This window comes from Amblyraja radiata, chromosome 22 (genome assembly GCF_010909765.2).
Source record: "Amblyraja radiata isolate CabotCenter1 chromosome 22, sAmbRad1.1.pri, whole genome shotgun sequence".
In the NCBI taxonomy this organism is placed as follows: domain Eukaryota; kingdom Metazoa; phylum Chordata; class Chondrichthyes; order Rajiformes; family Rajidae; genus Amblyraja; species Amblyraja radiata.
Window position 1 is genome coordinate 11337484 of NC_045977.1, and position 21068 is coordinate 11358551.

Below are 21068 nucleotides of genomic sequence, written 5' to 3' on the forward strand. Positions count from 1 at the left end.
AGCGTCAAGTGCTGAATTTCTGAGTCATTTACGGATTTATCTTGCAACCAATTAAGGATGACTGGCTTTACTATTTTTAAGTGGGACTTATCACAATGCATTGGCACAACAAGGTTTGATTAGTCATAACGCCACACTGATGAAAGCTGCTCTACTGAGGTTATACGCACCGCTTCAATTGATAAAATCAGTGGCAGTCAGAGATACTGAGAATTCGAGGTGCAGTCTAATGTATGCAGTGAATCATGGTGGATATAAACCTGCAATAGAAGATAAATTCCAACCATATTGATTTTTATACTGGGCCATGCTCACTGCAAATGATATTGAAATGGTGAAATGATTGTAACACAGAGAAGTGTGAGATGTTGCAATTTGGGACGTCGAACAAGGGCAGGATCTACACAGTGAATGGTAGGGCTCTGGGTAGTGTTGCAGAGCAGAGGGATCTAGGATTACAGGTGCATGGTTCCTTGAAGTTTGAGTCGCAGGTAGATAAGGTGGTGAAAAAGGCTTTTGCTATTTTGGCCTTCATCAGTCAGAGTATTGAGTACAGAAGTTGGAGGTCATGTTGCAGTTGTATAAGACGTTGGTGAGACCGAATATTGTGTTTAGTTCTGGGCACCATGTTATAGAAAAGATGCAGTATTGTCAAGCTTGAAAGGGTTCAGAAAAGATTTACAAGGATGTTTCCAGGACTAGAGGGTGTAAGCTATAGGGAGAGGTTGAGTAGGCTGGGTCTCTAATCCATGGAGCGCAGGAGGATGAGGGGGTTCTTATAGTGGTGTACAAAATCATGAGAGGAATTTATCGGGTAGAGGGCCTGTTTCCACACTGTATCACTCTATGACTCTATGTTGTTCACAGTTTTCTTTACGTACCTGTGATATTTGTTAATTGAATTAGTTCCAGTAAAACACTAGCGGTGGGTATTTTGCTTCATATTGATCATACACACAGAGGCGAACGTGTACCCATAGATTCAACTCTGCCCCACCCAGAAGAGGTAGATACTTCCTATAACATAATATGAAGGAACTACAGATGCTGTCTGAAGCAGGGTCCTGACCTGAAACATCACCTATCCATTTTCTCCAGAGGTGCTTCCTGACCCGCTAAATTACTCCAGCATTTTGAGTCTATAGTTAGATACTTCCCATGCTGATCATACTGAGGCAGTGTAAGATGAGTATTTAGCTAAAGTGGGTTTCCTTACAGACATTTTCATTGGAATTAACATGGTAAAGAAAACTATGCAAGATGGAAGAACTCAATTATTTTTTCCCAGTAAAGTATCTTCTCTCTGGGTGGATTGGGGGGATATCTGAGCTCCTGGACCCTTTCTGGATGAGGCAACAAGGAGGGCTGCTTTCTTACAATTCCAGGGACCCAGGTTTGATCCTGACCTCCAATACTGACTGTGTGGAGTTTGAACGTTCTGTGTGTTAATGGGTGGTTTCTTCCAGGTACTGCAGTTCACTTTAACCTCTCCAAAGACGTGCTAATGTAGAATAATTTGCCACTGTAGGGTAGGCGAGTGGTAGGAGAATTGAGGGAATAGACAATAGACAATAGGTGCAGGTGTAGGCCATTCAGCCCTTCGAGCCAACGCCGCCTTTCAATGTGATCATGGCTGATCATCTACAATCAGTACCCCATTCCTGCCTTCTCCCCATATCCCCTGACTCCGCTATCTTTAAGAGCCATATCAAGCTCTCTCTTGAAAGTATCCAGAGAACCGACCTCCACCTCCATCTGAGAGAGAATTCCACAGACTCACAACTGTGTGAAAAAGTGTTTCCTCATCTCCGTTCTAAATGGCTTACTCCTTATTCTCAAACTGTGGTCCCTGGTTCTGGACTCCCCCAACATCGGGAACATGTTTCCTGCCTCTAGCGTGTCCAAACCCTTAATAATCTTATATGTTTCAATAAGATACCCTCTCATCCTTCTAATTTCCAGAGTATACAAGCCCAGCCGCTCCATTCTCTCAGCCCCGCCATCCCGGGAATTAACCTTGTGAACCTATGCTGCACTCCCTCAATGGCGAGAATGTCCTTCCTCAAAATTAGGGGACCAAAACTGCACATAATACTCCAGGTGTGGTCTCACTAGAGCCATATACAACTGCAGAAAGACCTCTTTGCTCTTATACTCAACTCCTCTTGTTATGAAGGCCAACATGCCATTCGTTTTCTTCACTGCCTGCTGTACATGCATGCTTATTTTCATTGACTGATGAACAAGGACCCCCAGATCCCGGTATACTTCCCCTTTTCCCAACTTGACACCATTTAGATAATAATCTGCCATACAGTTTTGGCTACCAAAGTGGATAATCTCACATTTATCCACATTAAGCTGCATCTGCCATGCATCTGCCCACTCACCCAACCTGTCCAAGTCACCCTGCATTCTCATAGCATCCTCCTCACAGTTCACACTGCCACCCAACTTTGTGTCATCTGCAAATTTGCTAATGTTACTTTGAATCCCTTCATCTAAATCATTGATGTATATTGTAAACAGCTGCGGTCCCAGCACCGAGCCTTGCGGTACCCCACTAGTCACTGCCCGCCATTCTGAAAGGGACCCGTTAATCCCTACTCTTTGTTTCCTGTCTGCCAACCAATTTTCTATCCATGTCAGCACTCTACCCCAATACCATGTGCTATAATTTTGCCCACTAATCTCCCATGTGGGACCTTATCAAATGTCTTCTGAAAGTCCAGGTACACTACATCCTCTGGCTCTCCCTTATCCATTTTCTAGTTACAACCTCAAAAAATTCCAGAAGATTAGTCGAGCATGATTTCCCTTTCGTAAATCTATGATGATTCGGACCGATCCTGTTACTGCTATCCAAATGTGATGCTATTTCATCTTTTATAATTGACTCCAGCATCTTCCCCACTAACGATGCCAGGCTAACTGGTCTATAATTCCCTGTTTTCTCTCTCCCGCCTTTCTTAAAAAGTGGGATAACATCAGCTACCCTCCAATCCACATGAACTGATCCTGAATCTATAGAACATTGGAAAATGAACACCAATGCATCCACGATTTCTAGAGCCACTTCCTTAAGTACCCTGGGATGCAGACCATCAGGCCCTGGGGATTTATCAGGCTTCAGTCCCATCCGTCGACCCAACACCATTTCCTGCCTAATGTGGATTTAGTTGGGCATTTGAGAGAGTAGAGGTTACAGTAAAATAAGTAGGGAAACACGACAGATGGGATTGCTCTGGGAACAGGCATGGACTCATTCGCACATAGAACATTGAACATAGAACAGGCCCTTCGGCCCCAATGTCTATGCTGAACATGATGCCAAGACCATCACTTATCTACATGCACATTCTATAACCCATATCCCTCCTTCCTCTGCATGTCCATGTGCCTATCCCAAAGTATTTTAAATGCCACTAACATATCTGCTTCAACCATCACCCCCGGCAGGGCATTCCTACCATTTACCACCCTTTGTATAAACTTGTCCCACACATCTCCTTTGGGCTCAATTCTTTGTGTGTCACGAAAAATATGAAACACATTCAATAAAGTGAAAATATAAAAAACCTGTTGATGCTGGAAATCTGAAAAAAGAACATGCATTTTTAGACGGTTTTAGATATTTCAGTTTTATTTCTGATTTCCAGCATATGCAGCTTTAAGACCTATTTTCTAAAACTCATAGTGGAACCACTTGCCACACAAACTTTCATTGAAAACATTAATGCCAAGTTGCCACCCTCTGACTCACCAAAGCTTAAAAACTCTGTCAAAACCTGAGTTTGGGTGAACTCTGATCCTGAAGTTATTGTGTGGTCATCAAAACTGGCTTCTATGCGTGGTTCCCAGCACCAGAAATAATCTTGGTATTGTCAAGTGGGGCGGCAGAAGGGCGCAGCGGTCAAGTTGCTGCCTTACAGCGCCAGATTCGTGCATGTTTGTAGGTTAATTGGCCTCTGTAAATTGTTTCCAGTGTGTCGGATGGAACTAGCCTACGGGTGATCATTGGTTGGTGTAGAGTTGGTGGGCCGAAGGGCCTATTTCCACACTGTATCACTAAACTAGAATTGACTTTTAGGTGGCACAGTGGTAGAGTTGCATTCTTTCAGCGCCAGAGACCCAGGTTTGATCCTGACCTCAGGTACTGTCTGTATGGAGCTTGAATGTTCTCCTGGTGACCACGTGGGTTTTCTATGGGTGCTCTGATTTCCTCCCACATTCCAAAGACGTGCAGGTTTGTAGGTTACTTGGCTTTGGCAAACCTGTAAATTGTCCCCTGTGTGTAAGATAGTGGCAGTGTACGGGGTGATCGCTGGTTGGCGCGGATTTGGCGGACTGAAAGGGCTGTTTCCGCACTGTATCTCTAAAGTCTAAAGTCATACTGTTTAAATGGACTGGAAGGACATGGTGACAAGCCTGTACTGGAGTGGGATACATTCATCACTCTCTGGAGGTTCAGGTTCAGAGTTGCAACACCAGGCGGAGATGTAGAAACATCGAAACATGGAAAATATGTGCAGGAGTAGGCCATTGAGCCAGCACCACCATTCAATATGATCATGCTGATCATCCAAAATCAGTAACCCATTCCTGCTTTCTCCCCATATCCCTTGATTCCATTAGCCCTAAGAGCTAAAACTAACTACCTCTTGAAAAACATCCCGTGAATTGGCCTCCACTGCTTTAAGTGGCAGAGAATTCCACACATTCACAACTCTCTGGGTAGGGGGATATGTATGAATTGGGCAAACTGTTATCATTTCAACATTTAAAATTAAAATTTAAACTGAAGGATAATCAATATTTTAAATATATACAGATATGTGACTTTATGAAGAAATATACACATAGATTTCAAACTATATTTTTAGACCCTTTAGAAGAAGCAATGAATATTAAGGCTGATTCACAAAAACTAATATCATACTTTTATAATAATATATTAAATAGAGAATCACCCTCAACAGAAGCACTAAGAGAAGATTGGGAACATGAGCTAATGTTAAAGATCTCGAAGGATAGATGGGAAAAGTATCTGATGAACACACATAATTGTTCTATTAATGCAAGACATAACTTAATTCAATTCAAATTATTACATAGACTATATTATTCAAAAACGATGTTGAATAAATTTTATCCAAACGTCTCTCCCAGATGCGATAAATGTTTGTTTCAAAACGCTAATATAACACATTCATTTGTAGGATGTACAAAGTTGAATAAATTTTGGAGCGATATATTTGGTATATTTACAAAGCTTTTCAAGTCAAGAATAGAACCTAAAACGGAATGGATTATATTTGGAATAATAGTAGAAGATATCAATTTAAATAAAGACCAAAACGTTTTTTTTAAATTATGGGTTAATAATTGGAAAGAAATTGATGCTTAAATTTTGGAAAAATACAACCATACCAACTGTTAAAATGTGGATTAGGAATATGATGGACATAGCACGCCTTGAAGAAATGAGACTCCGACTAATAGATAAATATGACCAATTCTTAAGGAGTTGGTCTCCTTTCATCGACTTTTTGGAATCATGTGATAATAATAATAATAATAATAATAAATACTTTATTGATCCCCTCAGGGAAATTCAGATGTCCAGAAGCCCCCAACCAACAAACCCACAGATTCAAAACGAACGCAGACAGAAAATACATAGAATACAATGTGGACACTACCTGAGAGCAATAAATACTTAAAAAGACCAATAATTAACAATTAAAAATTAAAAATTGCAAAATGCATCCCCCTACAGCCTAGCGGTCCGAATTATAAAATCTAATGGCTGCAGGGGTGAAGGGTCTCCTGAACCGCTCTGTTCTACAGGGCAGGGAGAGGAGCCGGTTGTTGTTCCGAGTGCTCTTTTGACTCTCCAGAATTACATGGAGGGGATGCCCGGGGTTTTTCAGGATGACCTGCACCTTGTGCCTCATACGCCCCTCAAGCACATCCATCCCAGAGTATACTCTCCCCTCCGGCACTGAGCTAGCTCGTTTAACCAGTTTGACCAGCTTCTTGTTGTTTTTTGCACTAATGCTGTTGCCCCAGCAGACAACAGCGTAGAAAATAACACTTGCAACCACAGTGTTGTAAAACATGTGCAGCCTATCATTACACACATTGAAGGATTTGAGCCTTCTGAGGAAAAAGAGTCTGCTCTGGCCTTTTTTGTAGAGGGAGTCAGAGTTGACAGACCAGTCCAGTTTGTTATCAAGGTGCACTCCAAGGTATTTATATGTCTGCACCACCTCAATGTCAGCCCCTGCAGCGTTGACCGGCTGAAGGGGGAGCTTGGACCTGCCAAAGTTAACCACCATCTCTTTAGTCTTAGTTGTGTTCAGGATGAGACAGTTCTCTTCACTCCAGGCACAAAAGGCACTGGTCAAGTTCCTGTATTCCTCCTCCTGCCCGTTCCTTACACATGCCACAATCGCTGTATCATCTGAATATTTCTGTACGTGGCATGTGTCAGACTTATAGTTAAAGTCTGCTGTGTACAGGGTGAAGAGGAACGGGGCCACAACCGTTCCCTGTGGGGCTCCAACATTGCACACCACTGTGCCAGACACACTGTCCCCCAGCTTGACAAACTGTGGTCGACCCGTCAGGTAGTCGTATATCCAGGAGATAAATGTGGAATCCACCCCCATCTTCTTAAGCTTGTCATTCAGAATCAGGGGTTGGATGGTGTTGAACGCACTTGAGAAGTCGAAGAACATAATCCTCACATAGCCACCGGGTTTGTCCAAAAAGGAGTAGATCCGGTGCAGCATGTAGAGGACTGCGTCATCCACCCCAATGTTCTCCTGGTATGCAAACTGTAGTGGGTCGAGTGCGTGCTGGACTTGTGGTCTCAGGAGACGAATGAGTAGCCGATCCATTGTTTTCATGATATGGGATGTAAGGGCCACCGGTCTGTAGTCGTTGATCTCGGTCGGCCGCCCTGCTTTGGGAACCGACACGAGACATGATGTTTTCCACAGACCTGGTACCCTCCCTGACTGGAGGCTCAGGTTGAAAATGGTCTGGAGTGGCTCCGCCAGCTGAGCCGCACAGTCTTTTAGTAGCCTGGGACATACACCATCAGGGCCAGCTGCTTTACCAGGGCGCAACCTCCTCAGCTCAGCTCTCACCTCGTCCGTCGTGAAGAACAGTTGAGGAGATGCCGGCATAGGAGGTGCTGCAGCTGTGGTGTTGGGGGGGCTGCCTCGTGGAGGTGATGGTGGGGGAGAGGCTGCACCTGTAGAGGTGGGAGGGGATACCAGATCAAACCTGTTATAGAACAGGTTAAACTCATTGGCCTTGTCCACGTCTCCTGACGGCTGGCTTCTCTTCTCCTTGAAGCCAGTGATGGTCTTCATTCCTCTCCACATCTCTTTGATGTTGTTGTGCTGCAGTTTCTTCTCCAGCTTCCTTTTATAGTCCCCTTTTGCCTGCTTCATACTCCTTTTCAAGTGGTGCTGTACCCTCTTGATTTTTTCCCGATCACCAACCTTGAAAGCCTCCTTTTTCTCGTTCAGGAGGCTCTTGATGTTGCTTGTAATCCAAGGTTTGATATTGGGAAAGCAACAAACAGTTCTTACTGGCACAACAACAACCCTACAGAAGTTGATGTAGTCCGTTATGCATCCAGCCATCCTGCCGATGTCCATACAGCTGTTTAATTCCTGTGGCTCCATCAGTATGTCCCAGTCTGTGCATTGAAAGCAGTCCCTCAGTGATTCACTGGCCTCTGGTGTCCAATTTCTGAAAGACCGGATGGTTGTAGGCTGTCTCAGTACACAGGGTTTGTAAGAAGGCCTTAGATAAACCAGGTTGTGATCTGATTTGCCAAGCGGTGGAAAGGCTAAGACACTATAGGCCTCCTTGACATTGACATAGCACAAGTCCAGTGTCTTATTGTGCCTTGTGGGACAGTCAACATACTGTGAGAAGCCTGACAAGTGGGGGCTGATGTTCACATGATTGAAGTCCCCTGATAAGGCAATGAGTACGTCCGGGTGTCGGGTCTGTGATCTCGCGACAGTCTCTTGGATGACGTCACATGCGACTACAGGCTCCGCTCGAGGAGGAATGTAAACAATAATGGCGACGATGTGGGAGAACTCCCTCGGTACATAATAAGGTCTCAGCCCAACCCAAGCGGTGCCGTAAAGATTACTGATTTCAGTTCATGCCGTGGATAGATCTCCATCTCCGAATAAAGATTTGAAAATTTCTCTTTTAAGGGGCCTTCTCTCCTATTTCTACTTTCCACTTTTTCTTTTTTTTATATATATATACACACTTCACGTTTTTCTATTCTCTAACATCTATTTTTCCTCTTTTTCCCCTTTCTATTGTTTTCTTTTTCTTGTCTTGCTTACTTCCTTCTCAAAACATAAAACTAGAGGTTGTACATAGAATGGATTATGGTATGACATAGTTGGCACCTAAAATTAGGTACCACTGTACTGTTGTGTACTGTATTAACTTCTAATAAAATAAACAAAAAAAACAACAAAAACTCTGCGTGAAAAAGTTTTTCCTCATCTAAGTCCTAAATGGCCTACCACTTATTCTTAAACTGTGACCCCTGGTTGTAGACTCCCCTTATATCGAGAACATTTTCCCTGCATCGAGCTTGTCCAATCCCTAAAGAATGTTATATGTTTCTATAACATTGACCAAGATGGCCGACGGTTGATCACAGTCACGTTCTCGCGCCTGGCGGCAAATTCAAACTTGCGTCCTTAGTGCCCGGAAAAAAAAACTTACGTACCGCTGCGAGGAGCGGGCGAATGTCACCTCGAAGTTGCTGCAGGAAGGAAACCCTGGTCCTTAACGGCATCGCAGTGCCGGGTGAGAGTCGCAGTCCAGGCCTGGTGGAAGGGGCACCAAGTTCAGCGGGCGGCAAGCAGCCGGAGCCAGGGTCCGAGACGGGCCTGACCTGGGCCGGGGGGCAGTGGTGTTTGGAGTCAGGCAGCGGAGCCCGGAGCTGGGAACAGCGGAGACCCAGAGCGTGGAGCAGTGAAGACCCGGAACTTGGAGCCGGGCAGCAGGCAGCAGGCGGTAGAGCTTGGTGCCGGGCAAGAGGCAGGGGGAGCCGGTGCATCGGCCACGGGCAACTGGCAGGCGAAGATGGCGGGCATTGCACCTCGTCTTGGCAGGTCTAGAGTGAAGCCTGAGATCTACAAGACTGTTGATGGTAAGGTTATTGTTGAGGACGAGTTACTTAATTTTTATTGCTGTAAAGATTAAGACATTAAGCCAGGATGAGATCATCCTTCTGGCTGCAAATACCTTTGATTCTGAGTGGATAGAGTCCTCGAAGAAAGTTCTGTTTGAACTCTGCCCCACTACACAGCGGAATGTTTCCCATAAAGGGGCACAGAAAGACGTTAACAACATAAAGAGGCCTTAAAGTAATGAATGAGTGTGGGGAGAATACTCCCAGATTTGTCTCTCACTACTTGGATGAACTGCCGCCGGTGACATTTTCTAACATGGATGTCTCGAGCCTACTTGGGAGAATGGAGCAGCTGTACGCTGAGGTCTGTTCAATGAAGCACGTCATGCAGCTACAGGCTGATGTAAGCGAAGATTTTCGTGCCATCACAGTGGAAATTGATCGGCAAGTGGGTGCATTGGAGCGCACCTTGGTCACTACTCCAGTGTGTGCATTGGAGCGCACCACTGACCTGACTCGGGGCGGTGGTCCGGATGCATTGGCGGTGTTGGATGGAGCCATTGGCATGGCAGATACAGCACTGGGAGCTGCACCGGCAGGAGCCTCTGGCTTAGTTGTCGGAGTGTGGGCTGCAGCGGATGGCCTTGCATTAAACGTGGAGAATAGTCCCAGTGGTCTAACGTTGCAAGACTCTCCAAAGTGGAGTCATGTTGTGAAAAAGGGTCGACGTCATGCTCCAGACAACACTGTTGGTAAGCCAAATTTGCACCCTATTACCACCGGGCAGAGAAGGAAATCTAGTAACGCTATGCCTATTATTGGTACCGGAGCTGCGGGCAACATCAAAATGATTAAGACTAAGCTGGTGAGTGTTTTTGCCTCCAAGTTTTCACCGGATCTAGACATCAGAACTTTATCTGTCTATCTTAATGAAAAACTTGGCCGTGAGGTTTCCTGTCAAAAGATTGACACTGTACACTGTAGATACACTTCATTTAAAGTATCTGCGGAATGCAATGAGGTTGGCGAAATGTACAATCCGGAGCTCTGGCCAGAAGGGGCATTTGTCCGGCGCTATTACGAGCCGCGCAGGGTTGGAGTCATCGGATCAAGCACCGCGCCTGCCGCGGGGGGAATGAGTGTACCTGCTGGTGCTAGGGGCACTCACTAGTCTCGCTAAATGAACATTCGGGTACTATCGTACAACTGTCGTGGCCTGCGTTTGGGCCAGAGCGCAGGCGATAAAGCTCGCCGCTCAGTTGTTGACAACCTCCTGGAGAACTGTGACATACTATGTATGCAAGAGACATTCTTAGCGAAGCAAGACTTGGACAAACTCAATTCTCTCAATGACAACTTTCATGGGGCTGGAGAGTCTACAACTGACCTTGGCATGGGAATAGTCAGAGGTAGGATACCAGGTGGTGTGGCTATTCTATGGAACAAGAAGCTTGACTCATTGGTAAATGTGATTCGGCTTGATGTTGACTGGTGCATTGCCATCACAACGACAAGGAATTTGTTATCCTGAATGTATGAATGTCCTGAATGACCCAACTATGAATGCCATCAGAATGAGGATGAATATTTAAATAGACTTGCTTTCATCTATTCTTTCATTCAAAGCAATAATTATTGTAGTGTATATGTCATTGGGGATATGAATGCAGATATCTCAGATAGGAACTCATTATTTGCCAATCATATGGCTCAGTTCTGTCAAGATAATAATTAAATATTGTCAAGCAAAGTGCTTTTACCTACAGATAGTTACACATATATTAGTGAGGCCTGGCACACCACATCATGGCTGGACCACTGTATTAGAACAGCTGATGCACATGCCTCATTGGGGTGTATGAGCATTCTGTATGGGGCAGCAATGACTGATCATATACCTGTTGCTATGACAATAAATGTTGAACACATACCTGTGGTATCCAGAGATAGAGATAGCTTTAATACAGAAAAACTGGACTGGTCAACGCTTACAAAGGAAGACATCCTAGCCTATTATGCCCATACAGATAAATCCTTAAGCAATATTCATCTACCTAAAGATGCAATAATATGTAGCAATGTTAATTGTAAAGATATGAAGCATAGGAGAGATTTTTGCTCCATGTATAATGATATAGTAAGCGCCTTATATGTAGGCAGTAAGCCCTACTGCAAGCATAAAAATAAGACACATAACATCAGGTCTGGCTGGAATAAGTATGTAGCTGAGTATCATACTGAAGCCCGTGAAGCCACCAAATCATGGGCTATGGCAGGTAGACCCAGACAGGGGCCTGTGTTTGAGCACAGGAAGCTCACTAATGCAAGGTATAAGTATGCTGTTCGTTTCATCTGTAAAAATGAGCAAGCTATGAGGGCTGATTCCATGGCTAAGAAGCTGCTAAGTAACAATGCTACAGATTTTTGGAAGGAAGTGAGAGCTCTTAGCAGTTGCAAAACATCTCTACCATGCACTGTAGATGAATCTCCGGAACAGCTAATTTCGCGGAGTTATGGCGACAACATTATAGCACTTTATTCAACTGTGTCCAAGGTGACTTGTATAGGGTGGAAAATATTGAGAGTAATGACTCGATGGCGATTATGTCACATGAGGTGTATCATGCCATGAACAAGCTGTCCAACAACAAAGCAAGTGGCTTGGATCATATCTCTGCTGAACATCTTAAGTATGCGAGTATGAGGATAGCTCCTCTCCTAGCTATTTGTTTTACTGGCTTTATGATTCATGGCTTGTTACCAGACTCAATGTTGTCTGTCCTGTTAGTGCCGGTCATTAAGGCCAAAGCTGGTAAAGTAGGCAGCCTAAATAATTACAGGCCCATAGCTTTAGCCAGCATATTGTCAAAAGTTTTAGAAAGAGCTCTGCTGGATAGAATAAATGAGTTTGTTAACTCCACAGATAACCAGTTTGGCTTTAAAGCTAAACATGGCACTGACTTATGCATATATGCCCTAAAGGAGATTGTAAACAAATATAGAGGCAAAAACTATTCAATCCTTATGTGCTTTATTGATGCTTCCAAAGCCTTTGACCGTGTTAATCACAGAAAGCTGTTTGATAAAATGAGTCAAAGAGGGGTGCCTAAATACATTGTTAGAATTCTGGCCTACTGGTATGCCCACCAGACTATTGTCTATAGTTTGATCTTAATGTCAAAGATACCCAGAGCTGAATGTCGTGCTTTTCTGGGTGGCTGGAATGATGGTGGTTTCCTTGAAGCACATGAGGACCATAGACTGTTGAAGGGAGAGGTTGAAACTGTTGGTGAAGACTGTAACGGGAGTCCAAACATGTTGCATTTGAGAAGGATGCTCTTGAGGCGGTGGAGGCAGATAAGAGGTTTATTAGGTTGATTCCTGTGATTCCCAGAGTTGACATATGAAAGAAAGGTTGAATAGGTTGAGCTTAAACCATTTGGAGTTTAGAAGAATAAGAGGTGATCTAATTGCAAATTGTAAGATTATGTGGGTGGATGCTGAGAGAACCATTCCCTTCTCAAAGGAATCTAGAGTTTCAGAATAAGTTGAGATAAAGTTAAGGGGAATGTCTTCCCTGAGAGGAAGATTCCTTCTCTGCAATGGTCCAGTCAGAGAGCCAGGGAGGATCATTGAACACACTCAAGGCCATGATAAACACATGTTTCATCTATAGGGAGCCAAGGGTTACAGTGAACAGGCAACGAGGTGGAGTTGAAGGCAAGATCAGATCAGCCATGATTTTGTTGTGTGGTTGAACAGGCTCAAGGCTTACTCCTGCTCTTGTATCTTATGTTCTGATGTTAAGATTGGAAGAACACCAGGAAGACAGAGATCAATCCCAGTCCCTGAAGACAACACAACATTATGGAGAGGCGGGAACCCTCATTTTCAGGATTCCACTGAACAGGTTCATAAAGCTGGTGGCATTTCTTCGGTCCAACATCATTACATTTTTTGGAGCACTGCCAGTTGAACAGGACATTGAGTGGTTTAGGTTAGAAAAAGACTTAAAGTCTCTGGAGTAATTGGAGACTGGAATAACTCAATGGGTCAGGAAGTAAGTCCGCAGAACATGGATAGGTGATGTTTAGGGCCAGACCTTTCTTCAGACTGATTATGGGGAGGGGGGGAAGAGCAGGAAGCGAGGAGGAACAGGACACCGTTTGGCGGGTAATAGATGGATTCAGGTGAGGGGGGTTTTGGTGGTAGACAAAAGGCCAGAGATGAAAAGACAGAAGGTGTGAAACAAAAGGATTGAAGAATTGTGAATGATGAAGCTGGAGGAAGGAAAGGGGGAGGGGTAAAGAGAAATGGAGAGGTGTGTGGACAAAGGGGGAGAGGGAAGGGAGGATTTTAGTTACCTAAAAGTTGAGAATTCAATGTTCATACAGTTGGGTTGTAAACTACCCACGCAGAATATGAGGTGCTGCTCCTCCATTTTGCGTGTGGCTTCACTCTGGCAATGGAGGAGGCCCAGAACAGAAAGGTCCTTAAGGGTAGGAAGGAACTGCAGATGCTGGTTTAAACCGACGATAGGCGAAAAATGCTGGACTAACTCAGCAGAACAGGCAGCATCTCTGGATAAGGTCCTTATTGTAATGGGAAGAGGAGTTAAAATGGTTAGCAACCGGGAGATTCAGTGGGCTTTGGCGGAGAACCAAGTGATCTATGTCAAAAGATAAAGGAATGGAATAACTCAACGGGTCAGGCAGCATCTCAGGACAACAAGGATAGGTGATTTTTCGGGTTGAGACCCTTCTTCAGACTTTTTTTTTGTTAACCAGTATCTGCAGTTCCTCGTTTCAAGTGATTTAGGTCACCAGGTAATATTAGCAAGAAGCAGTATAGAGCTCCCTCTAGAGCTCCAGCAAAGAACTTCAGGGCAGAATATCCTCTGATGATTCTGAAAACATTTGTTCAAGTCTATGTTACGCTGTATAACAATCACCCCACGATTCTAAAACAGAAATAAAATGGAAAATGTTGCCGATCCTCAACAAGTCAACTCCATCCAATAAGAACTGAAATGATCTTCATAAACTGACAGCACCAGTGTTCGATCCTGACTTCGGGTGCTGTCAGTGTGGAGTTTATACATTTTCCCTATGACCTCCTCGGTTTCCTCCAGATGCTACAGTTTCCTCCCACATTCCAAAGACATGCATGTTTGGAGGTCAATGGGCCCTTTACAAATTGCCCGTAATGATTAGGGTGTGAAAACGAAAGCAGGATAACATAGAACTAGTGTAAACGGGTGATCAATGATCTGTGTGGATTCAGTGAGCTGAAGGGCCTATTTCAATACTGTGTCCTTCAATCAATCAAACTCCAATGGGTTAATCAAGCATGATTCCCCTTTCATAACTCAATGTTGACTCTTCTCTATCGTGTTATTTATTTTCTAGATATGTCACTGTCACATCCTCTATTATAGATTGCACCAATTTCCCTAGTACCAAGGTCAGGTTACCTGGCCAGCTCTTTCACTCACTCCCTCCCTCCTTCCTTTAACAGTGGGCTCACAATTTCTACCCTCCAATCTGCAGCAGTCCCATCAGAGCCTGGAGAATTTGAAGAGATAATAACTTGAGCTGAGCAACCACTATCTCCACAACCACCAACTCCACAGCCACTTCTTCTAGAACTCAGGCTCGCCAGTCGCATTTAATTGAACATAGAAGAGTACAGCACACGTGCAGGCCCTTTAACCCACAATGTCTTTGCCGAACATGATGCCAAAATAAACTAATCTCATCTGCCTGCACGTGATCCGTATCTCTCCATTCTTCTTCTGAAGAAGAAGTCTGAAGAATGGTCTCGACCTGAAACGTTACCCAAGAATAAGGAGTGAGACATTTAGAACGGAGACGAGGAAACACTTTTTCTCACAGAGAGTGGTGAGTGTGGAATTCTCTGCCTCAGAGGGCGGTGGAGGCAGGTTTTCTGGATGCTTTCAAGAGAGAGCTAGATCGGGCTCTTAAAAATAGCGGAGTCAGGGGATATGGGGATATGAGGAAAGGGGTACTGATTGGGGATGATCAGCCATGGCTCAAAGGGCCGAATGGCCTACTCCTGCACCTATTGTCTATTGTTTATTGTCTTTTGTCTATTGTCACCCACTCCTTCTCTCCAGAGATGCTGCTTGACCCGTTGAGTTACTCCAGCATTTTGTGTCTACCTTCGATTTTACCAGCATCTGCAGTTCTTTCTTACCACTGATTTTTTTTTGGCAACTTTACTTCTTCCTGCGTTTGAGGCAGCAGAAGTCTGCAGCAGGGTGATTCCATCTGGTTCCACATCCGTAGGTGCTCGCCCTAAAAAGGGCGCATGCTCCGGGTTGGCGCCAGGCTGCAGCGCTGCTGTCGTCTCTGTTTGTTGCCATTCGCCTGACTGAGGTCAGTTGACAGGGCTCACCACGGGGAGGTCGACAACGTGAGTCCCGCAACTTTACTTCATTTTGCCTTACATTGAACCCAGTCTTTAATTTCTCCTGTAATCCACAGTGAGATCACGTTTCCTATTGTGCCCGATTGTGCCTTGGTTCTTGGTTCTTGGTTTCTTGGTCCTCCAAAATATTCCAAATGGAATTTAAACTGGAGGTGGAACTTTAAGAGAACTTAAAGGAACTATCCTTAATCCAGATCAGGGCCTTGCCCTCACAGTGTCCTCAAGCTCCCCACTGCCAACCATCTCTAAAGCCCCATCATCAGTGTTCCTTCCCTCGATGCTCCCTATCCCCTCTGACTCCAGAATTCATCGTTAGCATGGCTTATAGACGTAGGGTGGCCTTTTCTAACATCATGTCACTTTAGGCTTCATACCTAATAGAATATTGCTTGCTGGGCCGTCATGAATTGGAAGTGTTGCACTACTTTGTGGATTCCATTCTACTCCACTAGTACTACAGCACTCCTCCATTGTGGGCTCCACCTGTCCTTGATCCTCCTGCTAACTTTGATTTGACCTTTTGCGTACCTTCATTTTTTCTTTGCACCTTGTCATATCTCTCGTTTCTCTCAGCCCTGACTCTCTGTCTGAAGTAGGGTCTCGACCCGAATTGTCACCTATTCCTTTTCTCCAGAGATGTTGCCTGACCCGCTGAGTTACTCCAGTATTTTGTGTCTATCTTCGATGTAAACCAGCACCTGCAGTTCCTTCCTACACTTCTTTTAACACATCTTGTTGGGTGCTAAGGAATTCACATTTGTTCCAGAGCAAGCAGACATCTTGTTTGGATTCAAATATCAAAATGGATCTTTCATGTCCACAGACACAAATATATACAATGTTCTGGAAACACCACTAGATGGCAACCAAGAATTGGAATCCCAGTTTTGTTTTGGCCTTCTCTTCATCCCCCAGGGCTGATTCAATTGGAGCAGATCCAGGAATTTATCAGGTATGTACGATTCCCCTCTGAATGTAAGCAGGAGGTTTTTCTAGAACTACTGCAAGAAATAAAAGCCGAAATGGTAGACACCACCCAGCAGGTCAGCCAGCATCCGTGGAAAGAGAAACACAGTTAATATTTTGGGTTGACGAAGCTTTATTGCATCTGAAACATTAACTTTGTTTCTTTTTCCACAGATGGTGCCTGACCTGCTGAGTGTTTCCAGCGATTCCTGCCTTTACTTCTGATTTCCAGCATCTGTGGTTGTTTTCATTCAGTGTTGGAAAGTCCTTTGAGCCAATATGTTTAGTTCATAATCCATTGTTGAGTACTGCACATTGATACTTGAAATCGTCAGCTCCAGAGGAGTTTGCAACAATTCAGTATAATGATAACCAGTGAAGAACAATGTTGGGTACATCTTCCCTGTACAACGTCACGAATGGTTGTCCGTACAGATTTGGAGTCTTGATCCCAAATTTAGTTGAGGTTAGTTTAATTTAGTTTAGAGATACAGCGTGGAAACAGGCCCTTTGGCCCACTGAGACTGTGCCGACCAGCAATCACCCCGTACAATAGCACGATCCTACACATAAGGGACAATTTACTATTTTTACTGAAGCCAAATTAACCTACAAACCTGTACGTCTTTTGGAGTGCAGGAGGAATCTGGAGCACCCGGGGAAAACCCACACGGTCACGTGGAGAACGTACAAACTCCGTACAGTCAGCACCCTTAGCCTAGATCGCACCCGGCTCTCTGGTGCTGTAAAGCAGCAACTCGACCACTGTGCCACAGTGCTGCAATGATTGATACTGAATCAGATTCAGATTTGGTCTTTAGGATACATTTGTTCAGAGGTTTGAAACATACAGCCGTTTACAAAACCAGAGTGTCACTGCAACACAGGTGAAGCTCCCTACACTTTAAGGACATGCACTATACCACAGCTGTTTGCCTACCTGCGTACCATGCTGGGAACCTTACAGTATGTACTGTATGTTTATAACCAACACATTTCCACTCACCCATCATTTTTTTTGTTGGTCAATCTGCACACAGGTAGCACAGGTTGGATTAGAATCACACACTGGACCCCAGATTAATTGTCACCTCACTGCAGTATCTTGCATGTTAAGTGCACCTTGAAAAGAGAGGCAAAGGTTTGCACTGCACTTTGCACTGCACTTTGCACTTAGATAATGGGAATATATACGTCTGGCTGTTATTCATCAACAATGGCTCAACACCACTGAACCTAGGTTTTAGGTTTGTAGGTTTAAAGTGAGGGGGATAACTTTAATAGGATCCAGAGGGGTAACATTTTCACACAGAGGGTGGTGGGTGTATGGTACGAGCTGCCAGAGGAGGTAATTGAGGCAGGTGGTATCGCCACGTTTGAGAAACATTTTGACAGGTATGTGGGCCAAACGCAGGCAGGTTGGACTAGTCTAGATGGGACATGTTGGCCGGTGTGGGCAAGTTGGGCCTCGACTTCCTCATCAGCAGACCATAACTTTACAACTTGGCAAAAACAGTTCCTCCAGGATAACTGTTAATCCAGGAACACGTCAAGGCTGTGTGCTCAGTGCCTCTCTCTACACCTATGACTGCATGGCCAGACATAACTCCAATGCCATCTTTAAATTTGTCAACAATACCACCATTGTTGGAGGATAACCGGTACCAATGAGGCAGAGTCCAGGGGGGGAGATTGATAATCTGATTGAATGGTGCCAGAAAGACCAATGTTGACTAAGATTGTTGACTCCAGGAGGGGAATGTTGGGGATGCACAAACCTGTCTTTGTCTATAGGATTCAGTGGAGAGAGTCAACAGTTTCAGATTCCTGGGCGTGCATATCTCTGAAGATGTGTCTTGGGTCCAGCTCATCAATGCAATTAAAAAAAAGAAGCTCTTCAATGCTTCTATTTCCTTAGTAGATTGAGAAGATTCGACATGTAGTCAAATACCTTAACAAACGTCTACAGGTGTATAGTAGAGAGCATAGTGACTGGCTGCAATACAGCCTAGTTTGACAACTCAAATACCCTGGTATGAAAGACACTGCCTGCTCCACGACTGACCTCCTCACCATCAAAGGGATCTAAAGGAGGCACTTTAGATCCAAAACATATGGCCGATAGCATCAAAAATCCACGCTACCTTGGCCATGCTCTTATTTCCCTCCCTGCCATTGGGAAGAAGGTACAGGAGCCTGAAAACCATGACCAGTGGGTTTGAGAACAGCTTCTTCCTAGATACCATCAGTCTCTTGAACACTACCCTCAGCAGCTATGACTCATGAGCATTTATGGACTGTGTGTTTGGTTGCACTGCCGACTTCATTTTTTGCATTTTTATGGTTACGTTATTAATGTCGTGTATTTTGGTTATTATATGTTATTTAGACTTCAGAGATACATCGTGGAAACAGACCCTTCAGCACCGAGCCCATGCCCAACAGCAATAGTGTACATGCCGTGCACTAGCAATATTCTACACAGAAGGGACAATTTTACAATATATAGAAACCAATTCACCTAGAAACCTGAAAATAGACACAAAATGCTGCAGTAGCTCACGGGGACAGGCAGCAGCTCTGGAGAGAAGGAATGGGTGACGTTTCAGGTCGCGATCCTTCTTCAGACGAAGAACAAAGGTTTGAAGAAGGGTCTCGACCCAGAACGCCAACCATTCCTTCTCTCCAGAGTTGCTGCCTGTCCCGCTGAGTTACACCAGCATTTTGTGTCCATCTCCAGTGTAAACCAGCATCTGCAGTTACTTCCTATACAACCTACAAACCTGTATGTCTTTGGTGTGGAGGAGGGAACTGGAGAAAACCCACAAGGTCACGGAGAGAACATGCAAACTCCGCACAGACAGCACACTTGGTTAGGATTGAACCCGGGTGTCTGTTACTGTAAGGCAACAACTCTATCCCTGCTCCACCGTGCTGCCCAGCTGTTATCTGTGTGTTATTGTGTTCATGGGACTGTTAAGCTGCAGCATGTAAGAATGTCATTGTTCTGTTGTTGGTGCACGTGATCATTAAACACTCTTGACTTTTAACTCCTGAAATCATCGATGGCTGATGAACTTTAACATTCTCCTTCCATCCACCAGTCCCACCATGTGGAACAGAGTGATTGAAGTGAGACAGGTATCAGGAAACCTTTGGGAGTGATTTGAAGCTTGTCTTTACCTCTGCACATATTATCAGAGGCTTGCATGGCTTGAGGATTTTGATGGATGGTCACCTCCTTACTGATACAAAAGGGAAGCTGAAAACACATCTCCATTACAATGAGTCTAAGTTGTACAGTCATAGAGTCATACAGCACAAAATCAACGTGCCCACGCCTACCAACATGCCCCATCTACAATAGTCCCATCTGCCTGTGTTTGGCCCAAATCCCTCTAAAGCTTGTCTATCCACATACGTGCATAAAAGCATTTTAAATGTGTTGTAGTACCTGCCTCAACTCCTTTGGCAGCTTGTTTCTTCCCACCATCCTCTGTGTGATAAAGTTGCCCCTCAGGTTCCTATTCAATCTTTCACCTCTCACCTTAAACCTATGAATTCTGCTTCTTGATTCGCTACTCGGCAGAATGCACAGACTAAAAGACTCTATCGTTTCCCTATCTATTCTCCTCATGATTTCATGCAAGTTCATTGGAGATTGACAGGTATCCAAGCATGGGAGAGAGCTGGGAAAAGGTACTGATGTAAATGTTGTATAAATCATCCAAGATGAAAGAGTTGTCCAGAGGTATTTACAGGATAACAGTTTATTAATGGCTGATGTGAAGCCCAGCTACACAAATGCCATTATCTCAGTTGAACAAATCCAAGTTTTATCATCCTTTTCAACTTTTCTATACACAATTCCAAAGTATTCACCAGAGATAACTTGGATTAAGAGCCAGGGAGGGACACCCATGGGCGGCATAGTTGCTGCCTTTACATCACCAGAGATCCCAGTTCGATCCTGACAATGGGTGCTGTCTGTATGGAGTTTGTACATTCTCCCTGTGACTACGTGGGTTTTCTCTGGGTGCTCCGGTTTCCTCCCACACTCCAAAGACATACAGGTTAATTGGCTTTGGTAATATTATAAATTGTCTCTAGTGTGTAGGATAGTGTTAGTATACGGGGTGATTGATAGTCGGTGTGGACTCAATGGGCCGAAGGGCCTGTTTCCAAGCGGAATCTCAAGAGGTCAGGCAGTGGGTGAATGACTGAAAGGGATAAAAAGAGCTGGCACGGTATTTTGCAACCTCTTTTTACAATCTCTAAATGTCCCAGTAAAGAACATTTGAAACTGCTGTAGCAATTCCTGGCAGCAAGTTCCACTATGACTGGCAATGTGCTGCAGTTAGTCTGCTTTGCACTGATTTCACATTTATGAAATGGATCTAACTCTCAGTAGTCTGTCCCCCTGCTCTCCCCCTCACCTCTCCCTCCCCACCTTCTCACC